This window comes from Gobio gobio, assembly GCF_949357685.1.
Source record: "Gobio gobio genome assembly, chromosome: 10".
NCBI classification, from domain to species: Eukaryota; Metazoa; Chordata; class Actinopteri; order Cypriniformes; family Gobionidae; genus Gobio; species Gobio gobio.
The window spans coordinates 13948576-13976075 of NC_137116.1; the positions used below are offsets into that span (position 1 = coordinate 13948576).

At 36.2% G+C, this 27500-nt stretch overlaps 1 protein-coding gene across 1 annotated transcript in view; it reads right to left on the reverse strand.

Annotated features, from left to right (window-relative positions):
- fbxl17 (F-box and leucine-rich repeat protein 17) overlaps positions 1-27500 on the reverse strand; it is a 402189-nt gene that overhangs the window by 16950 nt on the left and 357739 nt on the right. The window lies entirely within an intron of this gene.

Genomic DNA, 27500 nt, shown 5'->3' on the forward strand with positions numbered 1-27500 from the left:
CGTGTGTTTGCGAGTGTGTGTGTGTATGAGAGTGCGTGTGTGTATGTGGGTTTGTGAGTGAGTGAGTGAGTGAGTGTGTGTGTGTGTATGTGTGTGTGTGTGTGTGTGTGTATGAGAGTGCGTGTGTGTATGTGGGTTTGTGAGTGAGTGAGTGAGTGAGTGTGTGTGTGTGTGTGTGTGTATGTGTGTGTGTGTGTGAGTGAGTGTGTGTGAGAGTGTGGGTGTGAGTGTGAGTGTATGTGTGTGAGTGTGTGTGTGCGTGAGTGAGCGTGTGTGTGAGAGTGTGCGAGAATGTGTATTAGTGTGTGTGTGACCGTGTGTGTGTGTATGTGTGAGTGCGTGTGTGCGAGAAAGTGTATTAGTGTCTGTATGTGTGTGTGAGAGTGTGTGAAAAAAACTGTAACTTTCTTCACAATCTGAAAAGAGAATTTATTGAAACTAAACTGCAAAAACAACTGGAACTTTGAATCCAAAGTCAGTAAAGGGCTCAATTTTAAGTGCAGTAATAACGTCTGTCTTGGTCTCATGCATAAAATAAGTCATAATTTAGATTTTAATGACCAGTTTTCTCCCTTGGACTGCCAGATTTGAACGGGTGGTTTAACGCTCTCTATATAAATACAGAGATGCAGTGATGCAGAAATAACACACTTCAACTTAAAAATACACTCAAGCATTCTCTCATGTATGTAGAAGAGCCCTCGACATGAGTGAGCGACACAACACACACACAGATCATTTAGCACTAGGACACATGAGCGGTGTGTGTAAGAGAGAGGGAGAGTGTGTGTAAGTGTGTATGAGAGAGAGTGTGTGAGTGTATGTGTGAAAGAGTGTGTGTGTGTGTGTGAGAGAGAATTTGTGAGTGTGTGAGAGAGAGAGCGTGAGATAGAGAGTGTGTAAGTGTGTGTGTGTGAGAGAGAGAGAGAGAAAGAGCGTAAGAGAGTGTGAGTATGTGTGTGTGTGTGAGAGAGAGAGAGAGAGAGAGAGAGAGAGAGAGAGAGAGAAGGGTGTAAGTGTGTGTGAGAGAGAGAGTGTGTAAGTGTGTGTGTGAGAGAGAGAGCGAGAGAGTGTGAGTATGTGTGTGTGTGTGTAAGAGAGTGTGTAAATGTGTGTGTGAGAGAGAGAGAGAGAGAGAGAGAGAGAGAGAGAGAGAGAGAGTGTAAGTGTGTGTGTGAGAGACAGAGAGTGTAAGTGTGTGTGAGAGAGAGTGTGTGAGTGTGGAAGTGTGTGAGTGCATGTGTGAAAGTGTGTGTGTGTGTTTGAGAGAGAGAGAGAGTGTGTGTGTGTGAGAGAGAGAGAGTGTAAGTGTTTGTGAAAGAGAGAGAGAGAGAGAGAGAGAGAGAGTGCGAGAGAGTGTGTGTGTGTGTGTGTGAGAGAGAGAGAGTAAGTGTGTGTGAGAGAGAGAGAGAGAGAGAGAGAGAGTGTAAGTGTGTGTGTGAGAGACAGAGAGTGTAAGTGTGTGTGTGAGAGAGAGAGAGAGAGAGAGAGAGAGAGTGTAAGTGTGTGTGTGAGAGACAGAGAGTGTAAGTGTGTGTGAGAGAGAGTGTGTGAGTGTGGAAGTGTGTGAGTGCATGTGTGAAAGTGTGTGTGTGTGTGTTTGAGAGAGAGAGAGTGTGTGTGTGTGTGTGAGAGAGAGAGAGTGTAAGTGTGTGTGAGAGAGAGAGAGAGAGAGTGCGAGAGAGTGTGTGTGTGTGTGTGTGTGTGTGTGTGAGAGAGAGAGAAAGTGTGTGTGATAGTGTGTGAGTGTGAGAGTGTGTGTGTGAGTGAGAATGTGTGAGTGTGTGAGAGAGAAAGAGAGTGAGTGTGCGTGAGCGTGTGTGCGTGTATCTATGAGAGTGTGTGCGTGCGAGTGTGTGACTGTGTGTATGTGTGAGTGAGCATGTGTGTGAGAATATGTGCGTTTGTGCGCATGTGTGCGCGTGTGTATCTGAGTGTGTGTGAGAATATGTGTGTGTGTGTGCGCGTGTGTATGTGAGAGTGTGTGAGAATATGTATAAGTGTGTGAGTGAGTGTGTATGTGAGTATGTATTTGAGTGTGTGTGAGTGTGTGTTTGTGTGAGAGAGAGAGTGTGTGTGTGTGTGTGAGAGAGAGAGAGAGAGTGTGTGTGTGTGTGTGCTGCTCTTCAGCTGATCATCATTAAGTCATCTCATCTTTCTGAGACCTGTGTCAGTAAACTCCAGATCTCAGGGTCACAGATGCTCAGAGTGTGTGAGTGTGTGTGACAGTGTGTGAGAGTGTGTGAGAGTGTGTGAGAGTGTGTGAGAGTGTGTGAGAGTGTGTTCGTCCGGCTCATTCTCCAGAGAAGCGTTTGCAGATCATTCTGTGCGTTTGATATTCGTAAAACTCAAATCAAAGTGACCGTGAGAGAGAAGCGCTCAATGATTCCGCCATTACTACAGATGCGCCGCAGCCGAATAACACGTTCAGAGAGGAAATCACTCATTCTACGGAGGCCCTAAAGGGACACGGTGATGGGAGGAAAATATATATTCCAATGCGTATGCGTTCCCTCGCTATTATATAGTTGGGTAATCATATTGTATAACATTTTCAGGCATCAGGGAGCCACTATCAATATGCGGGATATTGAAATGGCTTTTTAATGTGCGCTGTATAGGAAGCAGATATTACTTTGCATGTTTTCTTTCCACTATTTTTGTGTCTTGATTTAACATGTTTGTTTTTATTCTACAATCCTGTCCACTTTTCATAATTAAGGAGACACTGGAGTCACGTGAGGTCATGATGAGGTCAAACCGGCGCTGATCACATTACGTCCTCCTGTTGGAGCGGATGATTGGATTACAGGACGAGCCGAACGCTTTATCAATGCACTAACAGCATCAGGAGGAGGAACGGCCAAACATCCTCCACACCATGAGATTTTAAAATATAGCCGACATACATTTAAAAAGTAGCATCCATGCAAAAATCCAATAAAAATAATTATTTAATAAATATTTCAGGAAAATATAAGTATAAGTTCATTAAATTAATTTAATATTCAGTAGGCCATTGCAGTGTTTCCCAACCTTTTTTCGGTTATGGCACCCTTTGAAAATGTTCTCCATTTTGTGGCGCCCCCTCACATACGCTACGCTAGGACTGTAACGCTACAGATTGCTCGCGGTTCGGTTTGTGTCACTGGTCACAAAAAAATGCTCCAGACACCTGTGTGTGTGTGTGTGTGTGTGTGTGTGTGTGTGTGTGTGTGTGTGAGTGTGTGGGCATGTTTTTGTGAAATATCAGGACACAAATGTGTATAATGACATGGGTATGACACAGGTATTACAAAAAGAGGGTGAAATATGAGGACGTTCCCCATGTCCTCACTTTTCAAAATGCTTATAAATCACACAGAATGAGATTTTTTTCACAGAAAGTGAACTGCACAGTCTCCTGTGAGGGTTAGGTTTAGGGTCAGTGTAAGGGGATAGAAAATACGGTTTGTACGGTATAAAAACCATTACGCCTATGGAATGTCCTCACATTTCACAAAAACAAACATGTGTGTGTGTGTGTGTGTGTGTGTGTGTGTGTGTGTGTGTGTGTGTGTGTGTGTGTGTGAGTGAGTGAACATGCTTGTTCCATATTGCATTTGTGCTCTAGTATTAGTCCTTCATTTATGTATGAAAATCTTTCAGATTTATGCCAGTTTTGTTGATTTTATTTGCCAATTTCAATAAAAATACTCTCTCTTTAGCAGCTCTAACAGCTTCAGCTCTTCTTTTAGGAGTGTGTTTATGGGGAATCTTCTAGAAGCGCATTTGTGATGTTGGACGAGAAGGCCTGGCTCTCAGTCTCCGCTCTAATTCATCCCAAAGCTGTTCTATCGGGTTGAGGACAGGACTCAAGTTCCTCCACACCAAACTCGCTCATCCATGTCTTTATGGAGACGCTTTGTGCACTGGTCAGTCATACTGGGACAGGAAGGGGCCGTCCCCAAACTGATCCCACAAATTCAGGAGCATGAAATTGTCCAAAATGTCTTGGTGAAGCATTAAGAGTTCCTTTCACTGGAACTAAGGGGCGAAGCCCTGAAAAACAACCCCACCCCATAATCCCCCCTCCACCAAACTTTACACTCGGCACAATGCAGTCAGGCAAGTCCCGTTCTCCTGGCAACCGCCAAACCCAGACTCGTCAATGGGATTGTCAGACAGAGAAGCGTGATTGGTCACTCAGAGAACACGTCTCCACTGCTCTAGAGTCCAGTGGCGGCGCGCTTTACCCCACTGCATCCCACGCTTTGCTCTACACTTGGTGACCAAATGCCTCGTTTTTTTTATCAGCCCGATAAAAACATAAGTGCATTCAGTTCACTGCTTAGTGCTACACTAACGGAGGCCACCTGGGGGACTGAATGCCGCAAGGTGGAACAAACTGTGATTTGCAAATTTCTTCAAAATTAATGAAAAGAAACCTAGCATTGGGGATTTGTTGCTTTTTCCTGTTGTAGCAAACTCTTATCAAACCGTGACTTCTGTGTATCGCTACACCCCTAATATATATATATACACACACACACACACACACACACACACACACACACACACACACACACACACACACACACACACACACACACACACACACACACACACACACACACACACACACACACACACACACACACACACACACACACACACACACACACATACATACAAGCAATATCCAATAGCCGGCAATGCAACACTTGATCAGAGTTTAACTTTCTGCAGATGAGCGCTGACGCCCAATAATAGAGGAGACGAACAATGCATTCAGAGTTTATGCTGATCAACAGAAACTAGTGATGAAGAAACAACAAAACCACAATCAGCCTGAAGAGAACAAAAGAAAGGATGGATGTGGTTTGTGATTTTTCCATCAGTGAAGCTCCGCCGAGAGCCAATATTCAAATCACAGTTCCTGGAGGAGCGGCAGACGACATGCGTTCAGAAACACCGTTAATGACCGGAGATCTCAATTAAACCAGGGTCAGTTTCATCACGAAACTCATATATGAAGAAGAAAAAAATTATTTGGGGGGAAAAAAGTAAACGGACATAAAGGTGACAGCAGTTCAGTCATACAGTAATTGTAATGGTGCTGTTCTCCTCCATGATTCAGGGTTAGGTGAGGTGAAGAGCTGCCATAACAGCAGACAGAGCTAATTAAAGCCAGAGATAAGACACATGCCTTCAAATGTGGATGTTCTAGTGAGACACGGTCAATACAGGAAATTAATTAGCCGCGGGACAGGAACAGAGAGGCAGTGCTCGCGTCTGATTCAAACCAGCCTACGCACGGCACACTAGAGACAACTACTGAGGAACAACTAGTCAAAGTTTACCTCCTGGAAAGATGCTGGAGAGTTTGCTTACGACTACATTTTGTTAGAGGTCGCACTGGTGCCCAAACATCAAACGAAACGAAAGCGGAACGGAAACCCCAAGACAGGTTTCCCACTGAAGCTAAGCAGGGCTGAGCCTGGTCAGTATCTGGATGGGAGACCTCCTGGGAAAACCAGGTTTCTGCTGGAAGAGGTGTTAGTGAGGCCAGCAGGGGGCGCTCACCCTGTGCTCTGTGTGGGTCCTAATGCTGCGTTCACACCAAACGCAAATAGAGCCTCAAAATCGCGTCTTGTTGGACGCTTGAACATTTTAAATCCATTCGCCCGTCCCCAGCAAATTACAGTGAGGAAAATAAGTATTTGAACACCTGCTATTTTGCAAGTTCTCCCACTTGGAAATCATGGAGGGTCTGAAATTGTCATCGTAGGTGCATGTCCACTGTGAGAGACATAATCTAAAAAAAAAAAAATCCAGAAATCACAATATATGATTTTTTAACTATTTATTTGTATGATACAGCTGCAAATAAGTATTTGAACACCTGTCTATCAGCTAGAATTCTGACCTTAGTCTGCCTTTAAAATGTCCACCTCCACTCCATTTATTATCCTAAATTAGATGGACCTGTTTGAGGTCGTTAGCTGCATAAACACACCTGTCCACCCCATACAATCAGTAAGAATCCAACTACTAACATGGCCAAGACCAAAGAGCTGTCCAAAGAAACTAGAGACACAATTGTACACCTCCACAAGGCTGGAAAGGGCTACGGGGAAATTGCCAAGCAGCTTGGTGAAAAAAGGTCCACTGTTGGAGCAATCATTAGAAAATGGAAGAAGCTAAACATGACTGTCAATCTCCCCTCCGTGCAAGATCTCACCTCGTGGGGTCTCAATGATCCTAAGAAAGGTGAGAAATCAGCCCAGAACTACACGGAGGAGCTGGTCAATGACCTGAAAAGAGCTGGACCACCGTTTCCAAGGTTACTGTTGGTAATACACTAAGACGTCACGGTTTGAAATCATGCATGGCGCGGAAGCTTCCCCTGCTTAAACCAGCACATCTTAAGTTTGCCAATGACCATTTGGATGATCCAGAGGAGTCATGGGAGAAAGTCATGTGGTCAGATGAGACCAAAATAGAACTTTTTGGTCATAATTCCACTAAACGTGTTTGGAGGAAGAAGAATGATGAGCCGTATCATACAAATAAATAGTTAAAAAATCATACATTGTGATTTCTGGATTTTTTTTTTTAGATTATGTCTCTCACAGTGGACATGCACCTACGATGACAATTTCAGACCCTCCATGATTTCTAAGTGGGAGAACTTGCAAAATAGCAGGGCGTTCAAATACTTATTTTCCTCACTGTATATAAATTGAGCGAATGTATATCACGGTATTTTTCTAAATTATATCGGTTTCACGGTATATGACGGTATTTTTTCCCCCTATGCATGACCGGGTGTTAACCACATTTTCTACTGATTGAGAGAGCAAATACTGCAGGAGATTGACCAGAATGCCCTATTTTACTGTCATGACGGGTGAATATTGTAGAAAAATTCCACACTAGAGTTAATCCAGGTTTGCAAAGCCATACAAAATGATGCTGTGAGGATATAACCAATAAAACACAGACCTGCAACACACTCATTACAGGCACATGAATCTTAAAATATGACCACAGAGAGAGAAAAAAAACAGAGTTGAGGGCATTTAAAAAATCTTATCTTGTTGTTATAAAAATCCTATATAACAACAAACTGCCAAAACGAGGGAGAAACGCGGATATTTGCAATACATTTAAGAGCACTCCCTGAACAAATGACACATCAGTTTGAATAAAGCAGTTACTTTTTTGCCCATTCTTCTTTGAATTGTCAGTTTATTTATTAATTTACATCATTCATTGTCTTTTGTATAGCAGAATAATCCATCGTGTCATCAGGTCGTGATCAGACGTATGCAGTGTAGCCATCTGTGCACATTTTATTTGAAGAAGACGTGATGAAATATGCGCATACATGCTTCGAGTTCACGTTTAGAGCACTATAGTATATGAAATATGTCCATAAAAAACTTAAACTCGTCGCTCCGGTCTATATCTGAGATGATCCATGTGGTGAGCGTTTTTAATCTCATCGCGGCGATCCGCGTAGAAACCGCTCTCTCTCTTGCGCCGCGTGTAGTTTGAATTCTCCACTGTAATCAAGGACTGAATCCGAAATCGCCCCTTATAACCTCAAATAGGGCATTATTTGGAGGGGACAGCACTTTGTAGTGGTGTCCGAAACCATAGTGAACGTTATTGCAATAACGAGCATACAGCCGATGTACACACAACGGTTGTCCGACTTCCGGCACTCGTTTTCATTCACTCCTTCAAATAAAGTGATAACATAGGGAATAGTGAATGAGGGTATAGGAGGCGATCTCGGATTCAATGTTGTTTAAGCGACATACCGGTATTGCGGTATCATCAAAATTCATATCATAACAAAAATAAATACTGGTATTCGGTATGAACCGGTATACCGCCCAGCACTAACTCACCCTCTTTTCATTTTCATTAAAAATATATATTAAACATTTATAACCACACAAATGTGGTCCAGGCAACTCCTACACTAGCTTCACTGCATGTATATTTAAATATCCTAGTTATGAAACTTCTCTTTGCCCACAGTCAAAACGATTTGGCAGACAACAAATGATGATTCATGAGAGCAAAGATCGGCCGTTAGATCCACACAAGATGAACCACTACAGGACATCAGAGCCAGTGGCAGACGGCAGAAGGACTGGCCGAGGAAAGGCTGCTCTCGCTGGGGTTAATGAGCGCTGAGCGCCGCTGATCCACTGGAGCTCACAACTCCAAAAACACAAGATTATTTTTTTTTAAATAGGCGCTCTCTTTATAAATAAACCACCGATTTGAGCTTTAAACAACTACATTCTCACCTGAAAAAGTCTTAAAACTACATTTTGTGACACAATAGTAGTATTTTTAAATTATGCAGGGTTTCTCATCACGTCACTTTACCATGTGACAGCAGCAAGCAGGCTCCTGATTGGTTAATGCGGCGCGTTATAACCAATCCTAATCCTCCTAAACCACCCAACCATTGGTGGTGGTTTAGGAGATTCTCCAACTTCCACGTAAAGCGCTTTGAGTACCCAGAAAGCATTATATACATGTAACAAATTATTATTACATCTAGTGGGAGCGTTCGGCACAGAATTCTGTTATAAACCACAGATATCAAATCAAACAGAGGAGACCAGGAGAAACATTGAGCCATGAGTGAAGATCAGGGGTTTCAGCCCACAAATCATCACCATTCACTATGACTTACTGTAGTAACATAACATGATTTACTGTAGTAACTCCACATGGTATTGTGGAAGAATTGGTCAAATGTTTTTTTATTATTCATTTCAGGGTTCGTACAACCTTTTGAGAGTGAAATTCAAGCACTTTTCAAGGGCTTTACACTTTTTCCAGCACTTCAAAGCTCTAAAGATGATCAAATTATAATTAAATTTTACAGTTTAAAGGTGCATGAAAACTAACACTTTGTGGCAAACAAGCACTTTTACTTAAAAAAGACATGAAACTGCCACTATAATAGGGTCCTATGATTTCCGCGATCACCGAATCGCGGACGGAATCGCGGAATTGGCATATTAACGCGGAATCTATTGTTAACGCGGAATTTCCCGGAATTTGACATATTTGGAATGAAATGCGGTTTTGTGTGGGAGAAGAACGTATGTCTGGGGAAAATGCAGACCGGGGGAAGCAAATCTGCTTTCGTCGGAGAAAAAGTTAAGAAACTCAACGCTAAGCCCTCAGTACCGAGCCGAGCAGTTCCCTCACGGGGAGTGCTTGCTGTATTTTGCCTTGTTTTTAATGCACTTTAATGTACTGTATGGAAAATAATGCCTTAAATGAACTTGAGAGAAAATGAGATGCGCGGGTCAGCGCGTCTTATGCTGCCTTCACGTGCTCTCGGAATTATCGTAATATACGAGTTTCCTAGGTAAACATTGCACATGAACGCCCTCACATTTTGAAACTTGAATGCAATGCGCTCGTAATCACGACTTCAGAAGTCGGAATCATCAAATTTCCGATAGCACGTGAAGGCAGCATTATCCACATCATGTTTGGCTGAGGTAGATCTTAAAGTGACAGTAGCACTGATAATGTCTGTCATTAATGTTCAAAGAACAACAGGAACAGAAGATTGTAGCTTTAATGATGATTCATCTATATTTCACTTATTATTTATGCTGTTAAGAAAGGTGTTGATAACTTTATTCAATTTCTGTGTAGACTATGTCTGACAGGGAAGGCCACAGGTAAATATAACATTTATTATAATGGGTTTATGTAAAGATTGTTTTAAGTTCAATTAAATTAAAAGTTATTTTTTAAAGCCTAATAAATGTTGAAATTGGTAGCTTTCAGTTATACTGTAATGTAACGTCATCAATGTTTCATATAGACATTAATATCAGTGATACTGGCCTTCATTCATAAAAAGATGCCATTACAACACACATTTAAAATATGCCGTCTTTAAATTGTTTCTGAATTAATTTGGAGAGTAACTGAAATTATTACAATATCAAAATAATAAAAACTCCAATGTTTTTAATTGCAATTAATCATGATTAATTAAAGAAAAAATGCGATGAATTAGTTTTTTTTTTAATCAATTCACAGCACTAATATCTAGTTGTGACTTGAAGTGCTTCGAGTGCAGTGTTATGTTGCAGTATTTTTCCTGAAAAGTAAATGTGATGTTTGTTACCTCAATAAATGTAAGGTCATTCCTATTTTATGTTTTATGTTCTATTATATTAACATTAAAAACACTCTTTTTACGACTAAAATAACAGTTAAGGGTAAAAAAAACTGAATTCCCAAAAATTAAAACGGGAAAAAAAAGGAATTAGCAAAAATTTAAACGGAAAAAACGGAATTTGGGAAAAAATAAAACGGAATTTGGGAAAAAATAAAACTGATTTCATAGGGCCCTACTATAACCAGTAGTTGGCAGCAGAGGATTATTTTTTGACTTATTAGCCATTTCCACTCCCCTTTCCTAATATATGGGGGAAAAAGTAGGAAGTCACAAAGTAATTGAGACTGAATTACCCAGAAAACAAGAGCAGAGCTACTTTAATAATCACTGGAGCTGTCGTCAGTTCAGTGTGAGACTACAGAAGAACAACGGCACATTTAATAAGAACAAAATATTACAATTTCCCCTATAAAATGTGTACATTACTGTTGTTAATAAAAGTTAATTTGATCTGCATATCAACTCAACTCAAATCAAACATGTAATATTATTAGTAACAGCACTTATTAACAAAACAATTAAAAACAATAGTATTTTTATTATTAAATTAACTAATGATATTAAATTGATATTGCTCATGTAAACCGTGATGCACTACCATTCAAAAGTTTGTGGTAAGATTTAAATAATAATACTTTTAGTAATACTTTGATCACAGGAATAAATTACACTTTACTATATATTCACATAGAGAACAGCTGATTTACATAACAAAAATATTTCACTGTTTTACTGTATTTTTGATTGAATAAACGCAGCTCTTTTGAGCAGAAACATTAAAAATCCCCCAAACTTCCTAACAGTATATATATCAGCAGGACTCTCTCTCTATCTCTCTCTGTCTCTCTGTCTCTCTCTCTCTCTCTCTCTCTCTGTCTCTCTCTCTCTCTCTCTCTCTGTCTCTCTCTCTCTCTCTCTCTCTCTCTCTCTCTGAGATCAGACTTTACTCCAGACTCGGAGCAGCTGAAGTCTCAGTAAATTCAGGTGTAGCTGCTCGTCTGCTGCTCTATATATTACCCAGAGCTCAGGCCTCGACCTGGACAGCATTAAACACTCCAGCGGAGGAACTAATAACTGCCCTCGTTTCACACACACATAAAACCTTCAGCCGCACGCGAGCTTCAGCCTTATTACTGAGACTTTACTGCAGTCTTTTACATTATATTTACTGTACGATGCGCTTACACACACATTCACTGCAGCACACACACTTACATTATACCTGAAAGTCCTAAAAATGACATTAACAATAATAATCCGTACTGCTGAATCATTTTCACTTATGAACATTAATCAATCTCTGGTCACTAACACACACTTCATCCACACGTGACATGATCATTCAGAAGATTTATTGCCATAATGATGTGTATGTGCCACTAGATTATGAAACATTATGAAATCTGTGTCCACATCTCTGTCTTTAGTATGTCAGGGGTCGTAACCTTTCTTTCATGATGTATATATAGCATATATATTATTGATTGTGACAGCAGGAACTGCAGATGAAATTCAGCTCTGCTAAACCAGTGTTACTGTCAAATGAACAGTTAAATATATTGTGTGTGTATATATAAGTATGTGTGTATACACTGAAAAAAATTAATTGGCGGAGCATTTACTATTTTATATTTTACTATATATATATATATATATAGGGGGGACAAACAGGAAATAATTATATGTAAATCATGGATATATACATGTAAATTTGAATATATATATTGACAAGCCTGAATATATACAAGTACATTTGAATATATAGTTGTATATAACTCTGAATATATACTATAGTTACAAATCTGAATCTATAAATGTAAATCTGAAAGAAAAGTTACAAATATGAATATATAAATGTAAATCTGAATATATAAATCTAAATATATTGTTATAACTCTTGAATGTATAGTTACAAATCTGAATATATAAATGCAAATCTGAATAGTTACAAATCTGAATATATAAATGTAAATTTGAATATATAGATATAACTCTGAATGTATAGTTAAAAAATTTAATATATAAATGCAAATCTGAATATATAAATGCAAATTTTAATATATAGATATAACTCTGAATGTATAGTTAAAAAATGTAATATATAAATGCAAATCTGAATATATAGATATAACTCTGAATGTATAGTTACAAATCTGAATATATAAATGTAAATCTGAATATATAGTTATAACTCTGAATGTATAGTTACAAATCTGAATATATAAATGAAAATCTGAATATATAGTTACAAATCTGAATATATAAATGTAAATCTGTTTATATAGTTATAACTCTGAATGTATAGATACAAATCTGAATATATAAATGCAAATCTGAATATATAAATGCAAATTTGAATATATAGATATAACTCTGAATGTATAGATACAAATCTGAATATATAAATGCAAACCTGAATATATATATATGCAAATCTGAATATATAAATGCAAATTTGAATATATAGTTATAACTCTGAATGTATAGATACAAATCTGAATATATAAATGCAAACCTGAATATATATATGCAAATCTGAATATATAAATGCAAATTTGAATATATAGTTATAACTCTGAATGTATAGTTACAAATCTGAATATATAAATGCAAATCTGAATATATAAATGCAAATCTGACTATATAAATGCAAATCTGAATATATAAATGCAAATCTGACTATATAAATGCAAATCTGAATATGTAAATGCAAACCTGAATACATAAATGCAAATCTGAATATATAAATGCAAATCTGAATATATAAATGCAAACCTGAATATATAAATGCAAATCTGAATATATAAATGTAAATCTGAATATATAAATGTAAATCTGAATATAGTTACAAATCTGAATATATAAATGCAAACCTGAATATATAAATGCAAATCTGAATATATAAATGTAAATCTGAATATATAAATGTAAATCTGAATATAGTTACAAATCTGAATATATAAATGCAAACCTGAATATATAAATGCAAATCTGAATATATAAATGTAAATCTGAATATATAAATGTAAATCTGAATATAGTTACAAATCTGAATATATAAATGCAAACCTGAATATATAAATGTAAATCTGAATATATAAATGCAAACCTGAATATATAAATGTAAATCTGAATATAGTAACAAATCTGAATATAGTTACAAATCTAAATATATAAATGCAAATCTGAATATATAGTTATAACCCTAAATATATAAATTGAAGTAAATCCTGACTATATAGGTTGTATGTATGTATGTATGTATGTATGTATGTATGTATGTATGTATGTATGTATGTATATATATATATATATATATATATATATATATATATTTCATCAAACAGTACACTTTTATAACCTTTTAACTAAAGTGTGAACATTTGTGCTATTAACAAAATGATGAAATGCTTTAAGAAAGCACTGCTCGTTGTTGTTCATGTTAATGCATTAGACATTATTGTACAGTGCAACTGTTTCTTCTCTCTGCTGGACTTCAGTAAGGTGTATGTTTATCTACAGATCAGACATTTAAGCAATTTTTAAATAAATGCTGTCCAAACCCACACTCATCACAGCAGTGTCCGTTTATCTCGTCTCCGTGAGATTGGCCCGGTCAGGGGTGAGATGAGTGTGTTCTGACCCACAGCTCTAATTGTGCTTTACCACACAAACGTCCCGTGAGGAAGGAGTGGCAGAGGTCACGGGGTCACGGGGTCGCGCCTCCAGCTGTTCAGGAGCGGATCACTAACCTCCGCAGGAGGGCTTTAACTTCAGCCCAGGGCCGCTTACTCAACCTTGACACTCATCTGCACTTAAAGGGTTAGTTCACCCAAAAATGAAAATTCTGTCATTAATTCCTCACCCTCATGTGGTTGGACACCCGTCAGACCTCCGTTCATCTTCAGACACAAATGAAGATATTTTAGTGTAAATCTGATGCTCTGAAAGGCCTCCATTGGCTCAATGCACTTTACACTCTCAAAACCCTTAAAAGTCACTAAAGACGTCGTTACAAAGTCCATCTCACTACAGCGGCTCTACAATAACTTTATGAATCGGCGAGAATAGTTTTTGTGTGCAAAAAAACCCTAAATAACGACTTATATAGTGATGACGATTTCAAAATAAGGCATCATGAAGCTTCGAAGCGTTATGAATCACTGAGTCGATTCAGCGGTTCAGAGCGTTATGAATCAGTGAGTCGAATCATGATTCGGATCGCGTGTCAAACTGCTGAATCGACTCACTGATTCATAACGCTCTGAACTGCTGAATCGACTCACTGATTCATAACGCTCTGAACCGCTGAATCGACTCACTGATTCATTACGCTCTGAACCGCTGAATCGACTCACTGATTCATAACGCTTCGAAGCTTCATGAGGCCGTGTTTTGAAATCGTCATCACAATACAAGTCGTTATTTAGGGTTTTTTTGCGCACAAAAACTATTCTCGTCACTCCATAAAGTTATTGTAGAGCCGCTGTAGTGAGATGGACTTTGTAACTTTAGTCTTTAGTGTCTTTTAAGGGTCTTGAGAGTGTAAAGTGCATTGAGCCAATGGAGGCCTTTCAGAGCATCAGATTTACACTAAAATATCTTCATTTGTGTCTGAAGATGAACGGAGGTCTGACGGGTGTCCAACCACATGAGGGTCAGTCATTAATGACACAATTTTCATTTTTGGGTGAACTAACCCTTTCACCTGCGCCGGACAGATGGCCGCTCATTAAACTCATTTATAAACATGACAATAGAAGCATGAGCAGAAGCCCTGACAGAAAGATTCACACCTGTCTATGGAAGTGGATCAGCTCATGGACGGCTCCTGAGGAGACCTTTCGTTCGCAGAGGGCCGCGCTTTGACCTTTGGAGTGGCAAAACTCAAACAAACAGCTCACTAAACAAGCAAAGCGTTCACAGCGGACAGATAAGAGTTTCCTGTGGGAATATCCATTCGCTATTAGTGACCACACTGTGTCCGAGACACAACAACGAGTGAAATGCCACTGATAACAGCCCAACACACACACACACACACACCGACAGACGGACCGAGAGGTCAGATCATGAGAGCAAGTGATTGGGTTCACAAAAACAATTAGTTATACATGTGTGTATATTAGAGCTGTCAAAAGATTAATCGCGATTAATCGCATCCAAAATAAAAGTTTGTGTTTACATAATATATGTGTGTGTACTCTGTTAATTATTATGTATATACAAATACACACACTTTCATGTATAAATTTAAGAAATATTTGCATGTTTATACTGTATATACATTTATATAATCTATAATATATATAAATATAAATGTTTTATATATAAAAATAATATTTTTTTCTTAAATATATACATGAATGTGTGTGTATTTATATATAAATAATAATTAACAGAGTACACACACATATATTATGTAAACACAAACTTTTATTTTGGATGCGATTAATCGCAATTAATCTTTTGACAGCCCTAGTGTATATATATATTTTAAATATTCATGAATGATAAATATATCATATTTCATAAATGTTTGTTTATATATATGTGTGTGTGTGTGTATGTTTTTACACAGACACATATATTATATACACAAACTTTTATGTTAGATGTCATTAATCGATTTAACAGCACTAAAATTGTAATGTGATAACTATAATTAGATAAAAAAGTTTTAAAAGCTTAAAGTTTGAAGATTTTCAGTTTGAGGATGGATGGATGGAAATTGTTGCTAGGGTGGTTGCTATGCGGTTGCTAGGGTACACTGGGTGGTTGCAAGGGTGTTGCTATGCAGTTGCTAGGGTGTTCCTATGTGGTTGCTATATATGTAACAATATAAAGTATACATAATTATTTATAATAAAAATTAAAAATGCAATGTCAAATTACTGAATTATTAATATCAATATTAATAAATTACACAATATATATATATATATATATATATATATATATATATATATATATATATATATATATATATATTATAAACAAAAAATTCAATAAATTATTAACAATAATAGTAATACTACAGTTATTTATAATTATAAATAAAAAAATAATAAAATAATAGTTAAAATAATAGAATAATAAAAAAATTAATGATTAAATTACATTATAATATTGATTCAATTATATAAATAACATTATAATTAAATCTAATTATATTATAATTAAATCTAATTATATATTATCATTTATAATAATAACAATAATTAAATGTTTGATTGAAATTGAAAATGTATGAAATTTAATATATTTAATATTATTAATATTTACAATTAAAAATGTATTGTAAAATTATTGATTACATACTATTGATTAAATATGATTATTACTATGATTATATTATGCAAAATATAGTTTCAACCACGTTTGGCAAGTTTTGGACAAAACACGAGTGACCTGTGTTGAGTTTTGTAGCGTTAAAAACATGTTAAAGACGAGCTGATCTCTGATCATTCAGACTCGTGTGCTTCAGTAGATCAGAAAGTCATTCATAACACAAAAAACTGCATTTCCATAGCGCGGATTAAGAGCGGGTCACCCATGATTATAAGAAATCTGAGGGGAAATGTCTTTTCCCACACACACTTTCTCCCATCATGCAGCGCTGGAGGATTGAGGGCTCATTCTCAGTCAAATCCGGATGGTCATTTTCTTAAATCATTACTGTGGAGAAAAGCATTTAATAAAACGCTGCCAGAGATCAATCTGCTTCCATGATGAGGGCGAAAAGTCATAATTACACTCCTAATTCCCAGCCAGTTTTCATCCGAAAGTCTGAGCTTTGCAAATGACGTGAAGCAGGGCCGCTGACAGGCCCGTGTTATTGTAGGACCGACTTCATTCATCTGATTTAATAACACATCTTACAGTATATTCCTCATCACGGCGCGCTGATGAGAGCGAGAGCGCACCGCTGGAAAAATATCCGACGCAAACTGACAACTGTGAGTATTGAAGAAAATGGGCCAAAAGTAAATATTTACTCCGGCTCAGACTCACATTCATCTCTGAGAACGCTTTCATTCGCCTCATCCGCCCGAGATGCCGCTTTCGCTGCTCGGGAAACCCAAACGCCGTCTGTTTATGCAGAGATTTATTTATTTATCCGTGCGTAATTTTGGAAGGATCTGTTTAAACAGATGGGTCGCTAATAAAACTTCAACTCACAGACTCAAATGTGCAATTCAATGCAGATGCTGATATTTATATGGACAAAAAGTGATGAAATTCTCATGCTTGTAATGTAAATCATGCATACTGTAATGCATATCAATATCTGCCAATAATATGTCTTAGTAAGATGATATTTAAATGCTTAGATTTGTAGTTTTAAAACATGCAATGCAACCATTGAGAGATGAAGCCTGACGATCATATATGATTTTTCTAATAAATGATGTCTGGATAATCAAGTAAACCTGGGGCCGGTTGCATAAACCATTAAGACTAGTCTTACAAGTTAGACATACATTTTTTTCTTTAAGACTGTTCATAACTTTTTAAAATCAGTTACATAAAAACATAGACTGGCCTAATTTGATACGAAAAGTAAGACTGAATGCCACTTGCCTAACTACTAGTGGCTCATACTAGATCTTAAGACACTGTCTTAACATAATGGCTTAGTTTATGCAACTGGCCCCAGCTTCAGTCCAGCTGAACTATTACTAACAATATCAAAGCTATTCTTACATTTACTTAATGCATTAACTATGTATTAACTGTGCATTGACTAATATTAACTGTGCATTAACTAATATTAACTAATATTAACTGTGCATTAACTATGTATTAACTGTGCATTGACTAATATTAACTGTGCATTAACTAATATTAACTGTGCATTAACTATGTATTAACTGTGTATTAACTGTGTATTAACTAATATTAACTGTGTATTAACTATGTATTAACTGTGTATTAACTAATATTAACTGTGTATTAACTAATATTAACTGTGCATTAACTATGTATTAACTATTATTAACTGTGTATTAACTAATATTAACTGTGCATTAACTATGTATTAACTGTGTATTAACTAATATTAATTGTGTATTAACTAATATTAACTGTGTATTAACTAATATTAACTGTGCATTAACTATGTATTAACTGTGTATTAACTAATATTAACTTTGTATTAACTAATATTAACTGTGCATTAAGTATGTATTAACTGTGAATTAACTATGTATTAACTGTGCATTAACTAATATTAACTGTGCATTAACTAATATTAACTGTGCATTAAACTTTGTATTAACTGTGTATTAACTAATATTAACTGTGCATTAACTAATATTAACTGTGCATTAACTAATATTAACTGTGCATTAACTATTTTAACTGTGCATTAACTAATATTAACTGTGCATTAACTAATATTTACTGTGCACAAACTATTATTAACTGTGCATTAACTATTTTAACTGTGCATTAACTAATATTAACTGTGTATTAACTAATATGAACTGTGCATTAACTAATATTAAATGTGCATTAACTAATATTAACTGTGCATTAACTAATATTAACTGTGCACAAACTAATATTAACTGTGCACAAACTATTAACTGTGCATTAACTATTTTAACTGTGCATTAACTAATATTAACTGTGCATTAACTAATATTAACTGTGCATTAACTAATATTAACTGTGCATTAACTAATATTAACTAATATTAACTGTGCATTAACTAATATTAACTGTGCATTAACTAATATTAACTGTGCATTAACTAATATTAACTGTGCATTAAAGCTACACTATGTAACTTTTCCGTCCACTAGAGGTCGCCTGTTCAAAACAAAGGCGTAGTTTGATGACGCCACGTTTGAGCGCAGAATCTCGGGACATGTGGTCTTCACCTCACAGCCGGTGGGAAACAGTCAGGATAGGACTCGGGCAGAAATCATGTTCATGGATGCGATTATTAACATTACTGTAGTGAAGCAGAGCAGGAGCGAGTGTTGTGGAGCTGAGGAACCGCAGGAGCGATTGAAGAGCGGGACTGTTATTATGGGATTGTCGCTGGCGGGACTTTTATTATGACACGGTTGCCGGCGCAACTTCCTCTTTTCCAGTCATGAGTCTGAGGTAACGCAACTCTGTTTATCGTATTAGATATATCTGAGTGTGTTGAAAAGGAAGTTATGACGTTCGCTCGGCGGCTGCTATGACACTTGTTCACACTGCAGTGAGAGTAAAGTGTTTCACTGAATAAAACCGGAAACCGAGGGTGACGCAGATATGACGCAATCGACAGGCGACTCCCTCACACGCATAGCTCACACGTCCCGGTTCCTTGGTTAAAATAGCAATTTTCTCACGATTTACAAATAGTTGAAAACATTTGGGATATTCTAAGTACTCAACTGAACAAAATATATAACACTGGCCTAGTGGTTTCTGGATATTTTACTGCAAAAATCCTACATAGTTCACCTTTAACTAATATTAACTGTGCATTAACTAATATTAACTGTGCATACAACTATTATTAACTGTGCATTAACTAATATTAACTGTGCATACAACTATTATTAACTGTGCATTAACTAATATTAACTGTGCATACAACTATTATTAACTGTGCATTAACTAATATTAACTGTGAATTAACTAATATTAACTGTGCAGTGCAGATTTGACAGCACATAAGCAATTACACTAAAAGACTATAGAGTCTAAACTATCAATCAGAGACATCAGGACTGGAGGAGATTGTGTGCGACAACAACGTTTTGATCATGTTTATAATGTAGAGTACGGTAGACAGTCGCTTTATCGGGTTAATGACTCTGATCTGTGCAGTTAAAATGCTGAAAGCTCTTGTGCAGGACATGAAACATCTCTTCTGAGCGCTGGAGGAGGAGATACCAGCGGGCTCAGCTCATCTGTACGGGTCTGAAGGAGGCCGCTCTGGGATGATCCGGGCTCTCCACAGATGTTCAGACGACACGCAGCAATGCACAGACTTACTACAAAACACCATGGGAACGCCAGGAAGACGCGCTCGCTGTGATCAGCAGACCGTACACGCTGGGAACACATATCAAGGGCGGAGGGGTCAAGCGGGGTCAGGAGGTCACGCATGAGTGAGTATGAAGCTGCACTATTTTATATAGAAGTTTCTGTTACTATTCTGAATTCTGTTTTCACTTTCATTTTTTTATAGGTTAATTATAGTTTTAGATATTTTGTTGTTTTTGTCATATTTTTTATATGTTGCATGTAGTTTTATTAATTTTATGGTAACTTTGCAATAAGGTTTCATTAGTTAGCATTAGTAAATGTATTAGTTAAACTAACAAAGAGCAATATTTTTTAAGCATTATTAATTTTTGTTTATGTTAGTAAAAATATAGTTATGTTAGCTCACTGTGCAATAACTAATGCATTAACTGTGCATTAACTAATATTAACTGTGTATTAACTAAAATTAACTGTGCATTAACTAATATTAACTGTATTAACTAATATTAACTGTATTAACTAATATTAACTGTGCACTCACTAATATTAATTGTGCATTAACTAATATTAACTGTCCATTAAATAATATAAACTGTGCATTAACTAATATTAACTGTGCATTCACTAATATTAACTCTGCATTAACTAATATTAACTCTGCATTAACTAATATTAACTCTGCATTAACTAATATTAACTGTGCATTCACTAATATTAACTGTGCATTAACTAATATTAACTGTGCATTAACTAATATTAACTGTGCATTCACTAATATTAACTGTACATTCACTAATATTAACTGTGCATTCACTAATATTAACTGTGCATTAACTAATATTAACTGTCCATTAAATAATATAAACTGTGCATTAACTAATATTAACTCTGCATTAACTAATATTAACTCTGCATTAACTAATATTAACTCTGCATTAACTAATATTAACTGTGCATTCACTAATATTAACTGTGCATTAACTAATATTAACTGTGCATTCACTAATATTAACTGTGCATTAACTAATATTAACTGTGCATTAACTAATATTAACTGTGCATTCACTAATATTAACTGTGCATTAACTAATATTAACTGTGCATTAACTAATATTAACTGTGCATTCACTAATATTAACTGTCCATTAAATAATATAAACTGTGCATTAACTAATATTAACTGTGTATTAACTAATATTAACTGTCCATTAAATAATATAAACTGTGCATTAACTAATATTAACTCTGCATTAACTAATATTAACTCTGCATTAACTAATATTAACTGTGCATTAACTAATATTAACTCTGCATTAACTGATATTAACTCTGCATTAACTAATATTAACTCTGCATTAACTAATATTAACTCTGCATTAACTAATATTAACTGTGCATTCACTAATATTAACTGTGCATTAACTAATATTAACTGTGCATTCACTAATATTAACTGTGCATTAACTAATATTAACTGTGCATTCACTAATATTAACTCTGCATTAACTAATATTAACTGTGCATTCACTAATATTAACTGTGCATTCACTAATATTAACTGTGCATTAACTAATATTAAATGTGCATTAACTAATATTAACTATGCATTAACTAATATTAACTGTGCATTAACTAATATTAACTGTGCATTCACTAATATTAACTCTGCATTAACTAATATTAACTGTGCATTAACTCATTTTAACTGTGCATTAACTAATATTAACTGTGCATTAACTAATATTAACTGTGCATTAACTAATATTAACTGTGCATTAACTAATATTAACAGTGCATTAACTAATATTAACTGTGCATTAACATATTAAATGTGAATTAGCTGAGAAATGTTGCCTTGACAACTAGTTAAAGTAAAATAAAATAAACTTATTTTATTTTAGTTAATGTTCGTTTTATTTAATGTAATGAATTTTTTTTATTGTTTTAGTTTTAGTTATTATATGGTATAAAGACAAACCTCTCTTTTCTGTATTGAGTTTAAGTCGAGCATCTCTATTACCAGCACAGGGTTCGGCCTCAGTTCAATTCGGACATTTAAGTGGCTTTAATAAATGTGCCTTTGAAAAAGCATTACTGGTGTGCATCTTGAGACAAAACACTGGCATTGCCATTTTAAGATATGCTTTCAGTTAAAACAGCATTTTAGTCTGGGGCTAGTTTAAGCCTTGTCTGTGAAAGCGAGTCTGTGGTTTGATCCTGACCCGTCACGGTTGACCCAGCAGATGTTGGGTCATTGTTCTCCTCAGAGATCTGTGAGTGACCCCTGTGGCCCGGGTCACCGCCGGAGAGACAGACACGCTCTGATACACCAAAGACAACTCAAAGACAACAAGACTGAGCGGAAACCTGCTGCAGCGCAATAACACGCCTCCTCATTAATATTCATGAGACACCCGCTTTATAGAGCCAATCAAATCTATACGTTCACATCTGCAGTGTCTGCAGCTCATCTCTAGTATACTACTAAAATATGACTAACACTAAACTTTCAGCAGATTTAAATAATAATACAATTTAGAAAATCACAGTTTTAATTTATGCACTGATTCATTTATTCCTGTGATTTTCAGCATCATTACTCCAGTCTTCAGTGTCACATGACCCTTCACTAATCATTCTAATATGAGGATTTGATGATCAAAAACATTTATGATTATTATCAATGTTCATATTGATGTATTTTATTTTTCAGGATTCTTTGATGAATATAAAGTTCAAAAGAACAGCATTTACTTGTAACATTATAAATGTCTTTACTGTCACTTTTGACCAATTTAATGTGTACTTGCTTAATAAAAGCATTAATTTCCTTTTTTTTTTTAAATCTTACTGACCCCAAACTTACGTTACCATACATTTATAATAATTAAACATCCATAGGGCCATATTTTAATGATCTGAGCTCACGGCGCAGGAGCATTTAGGGCGTGTCCGAATCCACTTTTGCTCATTTAAAGACGGAAAAAACAGTCTGCGCGCATCCCTTCGTCCCTGTGTGTGTAATAATCAGAGTGTGTGTGTGTGCTACTGCGCGTCCCTGTGTGTGTAATAATCAGAGTGTGTGTGTGTGTGTGTGTGTGTGCTACTGCGCGTCCCTGTGTGTGTAATAATCAGAGTGTGTGTGTGTGCTGCTGCGCGTCCCTGTGTGTGTAATAATCAGAGTGTGTGTGTGTGTGTGCTGCTGCGCATCCCTGTGTGTGTAATAATCAGAATGTGTGTGTGTGTGTGTGCTGCTGCGCATCCCTGTGTGTGTAATAATCAGAGTGTGTGTGTGTGTGCTACTGCGCGTCCCTGTGTGTGTAATAATCAGAGTGTGTGTGTGTGTGCTGCTGCGCATCCCTGTGTGTGTAATAATCAGAGTGTGTGTGTGTGTGTGTGCTGCTGCGCATCCCTGTGTGTGTAATAATCAGTGTGTGTGTGTGTGTGTGTGTGCTACTGCCAGTGATGGGAATAACGCCGTTATAGATAAACGCCGTTACTAACGGAATTATTTTTCATTAACGAGTAATCAAAGAATTACTGTTTCTCACGTTACAACGGCGTTAGCGTTACTGAGAGAAAAAAAATGCGCCGTTACAATAATTGAGCTCACTGAAGCGGTTTTCATCCGAACAGGCTCTCTGTTATAATCAGAGTGTGTGTGTGTTGTGCACTGTCTGTAGGCTCATACTACTCACGTTACTAACACACTCTTTAAATAACACACAAACACTGCACTATTGACTTTAGAGCAGGTGTGTGTTGGTCAATGGTCAGTGGTTTCAGCTCCTCCAATAGCAGCTCCAGCAATGCTCCTGATCAGACGCCCATGGCTGAACAGATGAGATTTAAACACACTTCTCCAGTGTGACGCATTTATTTCTGACCTGATAACTGCAATGTTTATTCTGCAATAATTACTGTTTAAAGTGGCCAGTGCACAGAACATTGTTCAAAACATCCAGTAAGTAGTGAGCTAGTATTCCACTCTTGACTAGAATGAGAACGAGCCTCCTGTTAAATGATGAATATCAGCAGTGGGAACAGTGGGAATCTGGGTATCTGGGAATCTGGGAATCTGGGTATCTGGGAATCTGGGAATCTGGGAATCTGGGAATCTGGGAATCTGGGTATCTGGGTATCTGGGTATCTGGGTATCTGGGAATCTGGGAATCTGGGAATCTGGGTATCTGGGTATCTGGGAATCTGGGTATCTGGGACTCTGAGTATCTGGGTATCTGGGAATCTGGGAATCTGGGAATATGGGAATATGGGAATATGGGAATCTGGGAAACTGGGAATCTGGGAATCAGTAAACCCGCCACTGCTTGTGCAAAGACCCGTTTCATTCCCAAACCATCAGCTGACCACACACACACATTGACTTTCAGAGGTCGTCATTACGGTCCGTCTGTGAGCTCCTGTCAGGAGGAGATGGAAACTACACTCACAAATACAGATTGCCAATGAAAAACATTTGTGTCTCCCCAAAGACTGGAAAGGAGCCGCTTGACTAATGTCACCTCGTGGGTATTTCTGCCGGAAAACAAGACAAAAAGATATATATATATATATATATATATATATATATATATATATATATATATATATATATATATATATATATATATATATATATATATATATATATATATATATATATATATATATATATATATATATATATATATATATATATATATATATATATATATATATATATATATATATATATATATATATATATGCAATGGAAGAGTGTACCGTCAAAACATTTAATGGGGTATTTACAAAAGTTTACATAGACCGCCGTTCTAAAGTTTTGGATCGGTGAGATATTTTTAGAAGAAGTCTCTTCTGCTCACCTGCTTTTATTTGATTAAAAATACAAAAAAAACTGTAATATTGTGAAATATTTTTGTAATGTCGATCAGCTGTTTTCTATGTGAATATACGTTAAAGTGTAATTTATATCCTGTGATCAAAGCTGAATTTATCATCATTACTCCAGTCTTCAGTGTCACATGACCCTTCACTAATCATTCTAATATGAGGATCTGATGCTCAACAAACATTTATGATTATTATCAATGTTCATATTTTTGTGGAAACCGTGATACAATTTATTTCTCATGATTTTCTGATGAATATAAAGCTCAAAAGAACAGCATTTATTTGAAATAGAATATTTTGCAACATTGTAAATGTCAATTTAATGCATCCTTAGCTATATGACTTGCATACAGCCAAAAACAACTTTCCCAACAACAACATTGAGTCCGGAGAAAATGCTGATCTATTCACTTTGGAAAACCCCTAGTCACAGTGACTGCTGAGCAAAAACGTTAATGTCAATGTTACATTTACGTTAATGTTAAAGCCCTGGTTGTAGCCAATCACGTCTTGAGGGGGGCGGGGCTTAGCATATCATTAACTCTCAAGAGAGTCTAAAGAGAAATATCCTGGGATATTTTTCAGTTGATATAAAATATAATATAGTCACTAACTCACCACATCCGAACGAACCAGTTTATCACTGAGGTCATGCACATTTATTTTTACGGACGTCCACGTGAGAAACAATTACCGTCCAAATAGGGCTAAAGACAAGTTTTAGGGAAAAAATTATTGGCTACAGGGGGACTTCAAAAATGAGTTGATATGAGCCAATTTGACACAATTTCAGACAATTTAATGCATCCTTGTTGAATGGATGTATTCATTTCTTTACGTTCTTTCCCCCCAAAAAAATTAAGAAAAAATTCTACTGACCCAAAACATTTGAATGGTAGTACATTGTTGCGAACGCTTCCAATTTCAGATAAATACTGTTCTTTTGAACTTTAATAATAATCATAATTGTGTCTTGAGCATCATATAATCATCCTGACACTCAGGGGCGATTCTAGGACTTTCAGCGAGAGAATTGGACCCTAAACTAAAGTCTTACCAATATTTTTGTCATTTGTTTAACATTTCTGACTTAAAGAAGCAGCTGTCAAATATGAAACATTTAGTTTAGCTACAAATCTCGCACTTGACGTCGAGTCGCGCTGCGAATATTTGTGTCATTTGCGAATGTAAAAAAAAAATTGGTAAGACTTTAGTTTAGGGTCCAATTCTCACTATGAAATAGTGTTTATTATTTACATGCCCCCCGAGAAAATGTAGATTTCTATGATCTACATCTGTGCATTTTAAGATGTTCTGAACGCCAAAAAATGAGATAACAGCTTGAAAACCATGTCAGATATGACTGATAAAGTTTTTCATTTTTGTCAGTGAAGAAAGTAAACATATGTTTAACTGATATTTATATGTTTTATGAATTTTCAAAGGCTAACAGGAAAGCTGGGGAACTAAATTGATTAAATTAATGTACAATACGCACACATTCATTACTAATCTTATGTCTAATACAAGCTGAGCTTTTTTATTTACTGAAAGCTACAAATGGAATTATTAATGTACAATACGCATTATGCACACATTCATTACTAATCTTATGACTAATCTGAAAAAAATGGCTTTGTTAATATTTCTTGTTTGTTAATTATATCATAAATGACATTACATGGGCCTATTTCAAATCAAAATGGTGAAATTAGACTGTTTTTTTTTACTGTATTTTGCAAAAGATGGGCAAAAATCTTACACTAAACCATGTCAAATGATCCATGTTATCCCCACGTATGAAAGTTAGAAATTTGGGTCTTTTATAAAGTGACTTTTACAGAAAAATCTGATTTTGTGTGAAAATCCATTAAAAAAATATTGATTAATTTATTTATATAAATCAAAATAATATTACAAATACTCCAAAAACTGCACAGATGTTGAGTAAAAACATTAATAAACAGAGTAAAAATTACATTTGTTCTAAAAAAAACAATTGTCTTGTAACAAAATGACATTTTGTTGCCTGGGGCCTGTGGAGACCCCAAAGACCCGGAGTGTAATTCCCAAACGAAGGCCGTACAAGGGTTAATCTAAAAACATTAAAAATCCCACCGATCAAAAGCTGAACGTGAAGTTGAGTGACAGCGACGGTCTCCTCAGCAGGAGCCGCTCGTTTTCACCAAATGATCTGGAGCAGAGACTCAGTCTTAGTCAAAACGCAGCGAGAAAAGCCATTTCCAGCCCGGCGTGTTAATGAAGCGCTATTACTACTCCACTGACACATTTAGCACGACGGATGGGGGTCATTTACGAGTCGCCTTGTTTCACTCGTTTCCTTTTATCACTCGGACTGAGAGAGGCGCAATCAAACCTCAGAGATGTG